The sequence below is a fragment of the Petaurus breviceps genome, unplaced genomic scaffold (genome assembly GCF_028583685.1).
Source record: "Petaurus breviceps papuanus isolate PSGF00001 unplaced genomic scaffold, PetGlider_PUasm1.0 90977, whole genome shotgun sequence".
Lineage (NCBI taxonomy): Eukaryota > Metazoa > Chordata > Mammalia > Diprotodontia > Petauridae > Petaurus > Petaurus breviceps.
The window spans coordinates 49,302,474-49,311,780 of NW_027187391.1; positions in this window are offsets into that span (position 1 = coordinate 49,302,474).

The following is a 9,307-nucleotide window of genomic DNA, read 5'->3' on the forward strand; positions in this document are numbered from 1 at the left end:
TGGGAGGATTTGCCTTATTCCTCTCTAGCCAGAGAATGGGCTAAAAGCACAGGGCCCTGTGAAAACTGGGAACCAAGGCTAAAAGAGGGAGAACCTGGAGATTTGGAAAGATGTTTGAAAGCAATACCCATAGAACCAGGCAAAGAACTGGCAGGAGTGTGCAGGAGAGGCTGGGTGCTGCTAACAAGTTATCGCCTTATGTGTAAAAGTAGGGATAAGCTGCTGAAGGAAAGAGCTAGGATGGCTAGGGAGTCAGCTGGTTTGCCTGAGGATTCTTCTGTGTCACAGTACTCAGAAGAGCAAACTGGAGGGACCCATGTGGTCCAGGAGCAAGCTACTGTTCATGTAGCTAAAAGGAAGCAAAAAACTAGCCGAAGGAATGTGCATGCAGCTTTTGTACAGGCTGGGCAGAGTTGCCCTGACAGCTTCCAGGAGAATGTGTGTGAGGAGAATGGAACAAGGTTAGATGAGGAGTCTCCTAATGTAGAAGCTCTCCCCATACGAAGAAGAAGGCAGGAGAACCACTGAGGCAAAACAGAGTCCAGGGAGATAATTGAGGATTTCACTCAACAGGAGATCACTGATATATTGAGTAGATTTACCCAAAGAATGGGGGAGTCTTTAGTGTCTTGGATAGTAAGAATCACTGATGAAGGCGCAGGAGGAATAACACTGGACAATGAGGACTGTTTAAAATTCATCAGTATCAGTCAGAATCCTTTTGTACACCAGGCTTTTAGGGATCACCATATGCAAGGAGGAAATAACAAAACGAGTCTTCTAGCTTTAGCTGCAGAAGGTTGCAAAAAGCAATATCCAACTGAATCTATGTGGCCTAGGGGAGACAGACCCTGGTACTCACTTAGAGACTGTATGAGAAAGTTAAAGGAGGAGGTAATGAAAACTGCTATCCTGATTGGAGATGCAAATGCATATTATGATACCCCCCTAGGAGTTCCTCATAGAAATATCATAGTGAATACAGCTCCTCCTGCATATAAGCACCTAATTCTGACTCTTTTAATTGGAGAAATAGGGCACCCTCTTTCAGAGGTGCTGGATAAGATTTCACAATTAAGCGATTTAGGGGAATGGGAAAAAGACAAATTGCCTCGAGAGAGAAGAGTAAACAGCCAGAGGATTCAGAGACAAAATAGACCCACAAGAAGGGAACTGTTTACTGCTCTATTAAGAGCAGGGGTGGACTTTAGAAGAATAGATGGTATTCCAACTGAAGAGCTACATAAGCTGTACCAAGAAAAGGTACTTAGCATTAGAATGAACAGGGAAGCAGGAACCACCCCCCGCAGGTATTTCTGAATCTGAATCTTTGTATCCAAGTTTGCCCCACCTTCAAGGGGAATAGGAGATAGGCCAAGCCCCAGCCCAGATAAAAGAAATATGCAGAAAAGATTGCAGACCCCATATTGGTTTAACAATATATTGGAAGAATGGATCAACTACTGTGACTAGGGCACTGATTGATACTGGGGCTGAGGCCACACTTAGCTATGGAAACCCTGATAAGTTTAAACATGGAACTCCTATTACCATCACAGGTCTAGGAGACACTGAAATATCAGCCAGACAGGTTAAAATAACAATGAAAATTGGGCAGTTACCTAAGAAGGAATATACTGTGGTTGTTGTACCCATTCCTGAATACATCATTGGAATAGATGTATTGAGAGGCATGACTCTGAATTTACCTGAAGGAAGATACCAATTTGCTGTGAGGAAGACAGGAATTAATACAGTTTTAGTAGGAAAACTAAAAATGGACCCAATCACTTTACCTGAACCTTCTGAAGTAATTACTTTAAAACAGTATCGTGTGCCAGGTGGGCAAGATGAAATTGCCACTACTATAAAGGAATATGTTGAAGCAGGAGTGTTAGTCCCTACAACCACAAGATGGAATAATCCTGTCTGGCCAGTAAGAAAATCAGATGGGACGTGGAGAATGACTGTGGATTATAGACAGTTGAATAAGGTGACTCCTTCTTTGTATGCTGCTGTTCCAGATACCATCACCTTAATAGAAAGGATCCAGAAATATGATGGGACTTGGTATGCAGTTATTGACTTGGCAAATGCCTTCTTCACCATCCCAATAGACTCTAAACAATGGGACCACTTCGCTTTCACTTGGCAGGGTAGACAATATACTTTTACTCGCTTGCCACAAGGGTACATACATAGCCCCACTATTTGTCACAGGATTGTGGCTGAACAGTTGGATGAATTAAAGCTACCTGGTGTACAGCTTACCCACTACATTGATGATATCATGATACAGGGAAAAGATGCGAAAGTAGTGGAAAGTTCCAAAGGCTGCAGAGATTATAGCATATGGGAAGGATAACACTGTAACTATTGTTTATTCTGGAGAAGATGATTACAAAATTGTACCCTTAAATCATTTATTCTACCGTGAGTGAGGCTACAATAGTCTGGGTATTGTTCTTGATTTTTTGTTTGTTCACCTTGTTTGTTAGATTTGTTTCCACAGGCTTGGTACCTCCATCTGTAGATGCCTGATAGCTTAAGCTGAATGTCACCCCCTGTCTGCAACTGTGATGTGTCACCCTTGGACCTGGCATCAAGCATATTAAGAACTGACCTCTCAAATGGGACCCCTAAGGACAGGGAGAGCTCTAAATCCGATTTCAGCAGCAAGTAGCCATAGAAGAAGAGATCTTCACCCCTTACCACAAGATTTTGGGGCCCCATTTGTTCGGAGTGGGGGGAATGATGGGGAGCTTGTGCTCAAGCCCCACCCTAAAATATGGTTTTTTGTGTTTATTGTGTGCTATTCTTGTTATATTGTTGTGAAATTTTGTTGACACCAGTTATTCCTACTATATTTTTGCCAAGTAAGGGACATGAAAGATCTTGGGGCCGAATGTAAGGGTTATGGGATTTAAAGATCTCCCATGCCCCATGGACGTGCTGACATAACAGAGCAAGAGAAAGTGAAAAGCCGAGCTAACGGTCCTGTGGTTGGCAGTTGGTGGCGGTTGCCTTTTTTTTTTTTTGAGTTAGGACTCCTGCTGAGGACTGCCAGGGGCCGGAGCTGCTGGGAGCACTCTTCCAGGACGCTGGGTGGTTGCTGTGAGTGGGGAGAGGAGGGCCTTTGCCTGAGGTAGCCTGTTCTGTTTTAAAGGCTTGAAAATGTGGGTGCTTTCTACTTTATCTACCTGTGCCAATGTCATAACTACTCTGATGGCTTTCACTTTCTGGTTTTGGGACTCAGTCTTTTGGTATCTTAATAAATTTTCTAGTTTATTTCCCCAAATGGTAAACCTGATGTATTTTGTGATGGATAATTATATCAGCATATTTGTAATCTCTATAGGCATTGTGAATATGGCATTGCTGATACACTGTGTTAGGGAAAAATAAATCTCCTTTTCTTAATTCCTTAATGATTTAAGAATGCCTTGCTTCATCCCCAAACCAAGAGAAAGTTGGTTGTAGAACCCTTTTCAATAACTTTCTAGTAGATAGTTCTATCTCCATTTTTCCTACCTCCCAATCCATTCACACCATTATTAGAATACATTTCATATCATATCATATCATATCATATCATATCATATCATATCTATCTATCTATCTATCTATCTATCTATCTATCTATCTATCTAATCTAATCTATCTATATCTAGTCATATCATTTCTCTGACCATCAGTGACTTCTTATTCATTGTCTTCTTCATAAGTTTCAGTCATGTATTATTTCTCTTTGTGCCCTTGATGCTTTAGCTTAACAAGGCTACTCCATTTCCCCTAATTATACCCTGTATTTCCTACCTCTCCGTCTTTGCTTGCCCTTTTCCTTCTGCTGGGAAAACCCTTAGTATCTTAGGATCACATTTCTAGAACTGAGATATCTTCTAGTCTAATCCTCTCATTTTTTCCTCCTTCTTCAACTGAAGAATACCAACCTGCCCTTTAGAGTTCAGCTCAAATGCTTCTTCCTCTGATTTCTCCATTAGATAATGCTCTTCCTATCAGAATTCACAGGATACTTAAAATAACCGTATGGTTTTGTTGTAAAATTTTCTACTGTAGTTATATATTCATGCTATATTTGCCACTAGACTATAATTTACCTTAGGGCAGGAATAATGGCTTTGTCTCACTTTATTTTATGATGTTTAAAAAGTCTGAGAGACATAGTTTCTGGGTAATTAGTCATTTTATTAAAAATGTTAGCATATTATCAATAAAATGGGTCAGTGACACTTTTGAATGCCAAAGATGAATCATGGCAGTGGGCTCATAGTTTACATGCTCTTGGAAGACTGGGTGTTCCTGAGGGTGGCAATCAACTCTGATTGGTTAACAATCAACAAGAGAATGAATATTATAATTAGAGATGGACTTATTCCAATAAAGGTCTTGAGGTACATGACACTGACAACCCAAATCTATCAGCTTCCAAAATGCTTGACAAAAGTGAGAACCCACATTTTCCCAGACCTGTCTGAGCAAACGCAATGAACAAAAATTCATCCATTCACCTAAACTTACAATTTCTCTGCTGTTTTTGATTATATCTTAGTTTTCCTGACTGATTGTCTTTGAGTGAGATTTATCGTACTGGTTCATTTCTGAATGAGGAAGCAGAAAAGAAGAAAAATGTTGGTTTTAATTCAATAGTTAGTTATTAGATACAAGAGAGAAATAATAATTTCTATCAATATATCTCCTAGAGACTAACATAGTGTTTTTCACACAGTGTTTAATTACCATGGGAATCACTGAATGAATTGAAGAAAGGGCTTTGATTGATGAGAATGTCATCAGGCACAGACAGAAAGGGATGTTCTATATGGAAAGAGCATGAGCACAGGATTGGTGGTAGGAAATTACATTGTTTTGGGCTTAAGTGGAATGTAAGGTTTCAGTTTGACCAGTAGGTAGAGTTTCAGGTTAACTGAATATAGAGTACACAAGAGGAATTAATATGAAAAATGTTAAAGAGGTAGCTTAAAGTCAAATTGTGGAGGCAATTTGATAAAAGACTAAAAAGAACACATCAGTATAGATGTCCTTTCAATTTATTAGAAATAATTGCTTCAGTTAAAAAAATCAAACTTTAAAACATTTTCCAACATGCAGGCAAAACAAACAGTTGATTAATTAAGTTTTGATTTTTCAGATTTATTTTGGGGGATTTAGGGAATCCCTGACAAATTAGATGATAATGGATGGGTTCATATGATCATTGATTGAGAAGGTAAAATATCATCTAGTTCTGTTCCATCATTTTAGAATGGGAAAACTGATACTAAGGATGCTTAAGTGACTTGCCCAGATACAATGAGTAGAAGGTGCCAAATCTGAGATTTGAAACAATGTCCTCTGAATACAAATCCAGTACAGGCAGTTCTCACTTTACGTAAATTCTCATTATGCAAATTTGCTTAAGGTAAAGAATTCTGAAAGAAATCCTAAGGAGGATTCTGGATAGAGCTCTAATTGAAGTCTATCAGCTGCAAAAATTTCAGAAGAAGAAAGGGAAGCTTCAGAATCCAAGGTTCAACCAAAAAGGTTCACAGCAAAACACCTGGCAGAAACATTTCATAATTTGTTATTTTTTTTTGTATTGAAAAGATGGATCCAAATACTTCAAGATTTTTAAAGTTCAAAGACTAATTGAGGATAATATTGTTTGCTATCATGAGATAAATGAAGAAAAAAAGAGAGCTATTGTTCAAACATCTCCTGATAGCTTCATAAAAAAATATTCAGCCAACCACCAGTGATGGAGGCTAGGTGCAGTAGGTGGGAGATGGCAACATGCTACATGCCTATGTTACTTTTACCATGTAGTACTGTGCCTACTTTATTATTAATTTTTACTTTTCCTTTCATAATTCTATTTATTATCGTGGTACAGTATTTAATGTCTGCATTTTTGTTTATTTTATGTCTTGTATTTTCTGTATGCCTTTGTTATATAGACTAAGTGAAGTGGGTAGGTAGGGGTAAGATTAATGATTATAAGAGGTAATTCCACAGAACATGGGACAGAGGCTCTGATTAAGTTAGTGTTCAGCAGCAGAGGTCTTATGTAAAAATCGCTTTATGTAGAGCTCTGTGAAATAGTCCACTTATGTAAAGCAAGAGCTGTCCATACCGTTTTGTTTTCTTTTTGGAATACCACCTAGTGCTTCCATTCTAATGTTTTATTAACTTCTTTGATGATGGCTATCTCCATTAAGTACTTTTAAAAACTTTTTAAAATTATTGTTCTCTAGACTGGTGATTTCATTGACGTGCTAAACTCTTTGGTATGGAAACTCCTTCTACCAAGGTAGATGAATAGCTTCTTTATAGATTATGGTCCTAAGGAACTGCCTGGGGGACTGAAAGATTATGTGCCTTGCCTTATGACTACATAGCAGGGATTTGTCAGCATATATCATAGTTAAGATACAAACTCATATCTTCATGCTTCTGAGGATGCTTTATCCATTTTAACATGTTTCATCTCTTCATAATCCTATATTCATTGGACTCAAGATCTTGTGCTATCTAAAATTTGAGATCACTTAATGTACCTCCTTATTCTACAGATGGAGAAACTGAGTCATGGAGAAGTTAAGAAACTTTCTTAAGTTTCTAAGGGAACTTGGGTCACCCAGTTAATTAATTGTAGGACCAAGACACTTTGAATATGACTAGAGTATATTTTAGAACTTTGTTCATTATTAGTTTTTGTAATGAAAAGTCCCTAATTTATCCTACTAGGGAAAAATGGTATTTCATTTTGGTAATATGAAATATGTGCATATTTAATGTTCATTCTGGTCATTACTTGAAATACTTTTAAAATAAAATTCTTTCTGTATAAATACAATTAGGGTGATTTTTAATAAAAATTCTAGGTGGTTTCACTGTGTCATCACTAAAAGCTATCTTGACATGATCTTTAGCAAGCCATATAGACAATGAAACTCACTGTTCTGAAACAACCACTTTCTTGTTCAAAGGTCTAATGAGTCTCTGCTTAATTGTCAGGTAGTGATGACAGGAAATGGGTAAGTTGCAGCAGTCCCTTTCATGATGACAAGAACATGTCTGAGAGCTAATTTTAGTTTGGCCTCCTTGCTGAAAGGCATGAGGAAGATCTTTGTGGAGAATTAAACAAAGCTTTGGGTTGCAAAGGAAGGCTCATCATGACTAAGAACAGGATTTAATATACAATATTCATGATAATTGCTGTAATGTAGCAAAGTCTTTCATCATTTCAGAAGTCATATGTACTGGTATACATACTTCCCAGAAGAGTCACTTAAAGAGAAAAGATTAATAATTACAAGAGGGCATTCCACAGAACATGGGACAGAGGCTCTGATTAAGTTAGTGTTCAGCAGCAGAGGTCTTATATAAGAAGATTTACATGTCTAAATGAGGCCCTATAGCTCCTGAGGAGAAGATACAAAAGAGATAGCATCACTTAAATGAGTTGGTAAACCAAGAACCTTAGCTATAACTATGCTCATTTTTTGTGAATGATTTTCCAAAGTAAATTTCCATTGGGGATCTCATGCCTACATTTCAGGAAAATGTTAGCAGTATTGGTACTTTGCTTAGAAAATAAGTGTGTGATATTTTGTATGACACCATTTGAGACTTGGGAAGCATGCCATATATGAATCACAGGATATCAGAATTGAAAGGGTTATCAGAAACCACCTAGTTCACCCTGTAACTGACCAAGAATCCCTTTGAAAAAGTGTTCACAGAATTAGCTATTCAGAGCTCTGAGAGGACCTCTGTAAGTCATCTAATCTGACTTGTACTTGATCAAGTATATCCTTTTCCCAAAAGATGGTCATAGGACCTTAGCTGCAAAAGTCCTTATAGTCCAGCCTGTACCAGAGCAATAAATAAACACCTTTATCTCTACATATCAACTTCTACATATCATCCATCTACATATAAACCTTTCTACATATCAGGCAAATTGAAGGAAGGCAATATTGTAGAGTGGAAAGGGATCTGTCTTTGGAGTCAGAAAACCTGGAGCTATGACCAAGTGACTTCACTTTTCTAAATTTTATTGTCCTCCTGTGTCTAAATCTGTTTCTAAAATCTGTCCTACCTCTAAAGCTATGTGCGACTTAAGTGAACATCTAGCCTTTGTTTGAAGATCTGAAGTGAGGTGGGGCCCAATGAAAACCAATATTCTTGTGTATACCATTTTTCTACTTTAATAAAATCTTACATCTGCATAGTATGTATTTTCAAGGTACTTTAATAGATTTTATCTCATTTGGTTGTCACAACAACTTCTCCCCCATTGAAAGAGGTTAGGGGAATTGAGGTATAAATGCATTAAATGTAAGTTAATGTTTGCCTGGAAAAGGCAACCAAACCCTGAAAAGTCTAGTGGGATTTCATCTAAAGAAAATGGGCAGGGATATAGATTGGAGGGGGGAGGTGAAGAGAAAATCTTGAAAAAATGTGAGCCATTTAGAGAAGGATGTAAGAAACCATGGGATGATCTGATGGAGATTAGATGTCCTAGAGTTAAGAACCCAATAAAAAAAAGACATTAACTGCAGTGAGGGATCATTATGGCTGTATCTGACTGCTTATTGTTGTAGTAATAATAACTGATAGTTAAATAATGCTTAGAAGTTTGCAAAAACACTTTATATACATTATTGAATTTGTTGAACCTTGCGCCAACCCTGTGTGGTCATTGCTATAGGTATTATTAAACCCATTTTAGAGAAGAGGGACTTGACTTCATTTGATCATGTTCACAAGCTAGTAAGTGTCTGAGGCAGGATTTGAACACAGATCTTCCTAAACCTCTTGGGCTGTATTGGGAGGGAGAGATTCCACTAGAAGTGAAAGTTAGAAGACCTTGAAGGCTAGGAATATGTTTGTTGGGGTGGAGTCTTTGATAGCATGCTCCTCCTGCCTTTCCTGTGTTTTAGTGCATGGAATAACAGCCAATTCAAGGGAGGAAACAAGTATTTATTCAGCTCTTGCCATGTGATGGGCACAAAAAATTGTAGCAGAAAACAGTTAAGGATCCTTCTGGTTGATGGCTGCTCTGGGTCACATTTCCTTTTACAATGTAAACAGAAGAAGTGCTGGGAGATTTAAATTATTAGGAAAATACACCCACACCCACACAAATAGATAGCCATTCATTTCAGCTTACTTTGAAAGGTATATTTGGCTTTATTCAAGAAGATTGTCATGTGTTTTGTTTTCTCTCATGAAAGCGTTGCTTGTTTTACACTGGATGTTTGGAGCTTTTCTCAAATGAAGC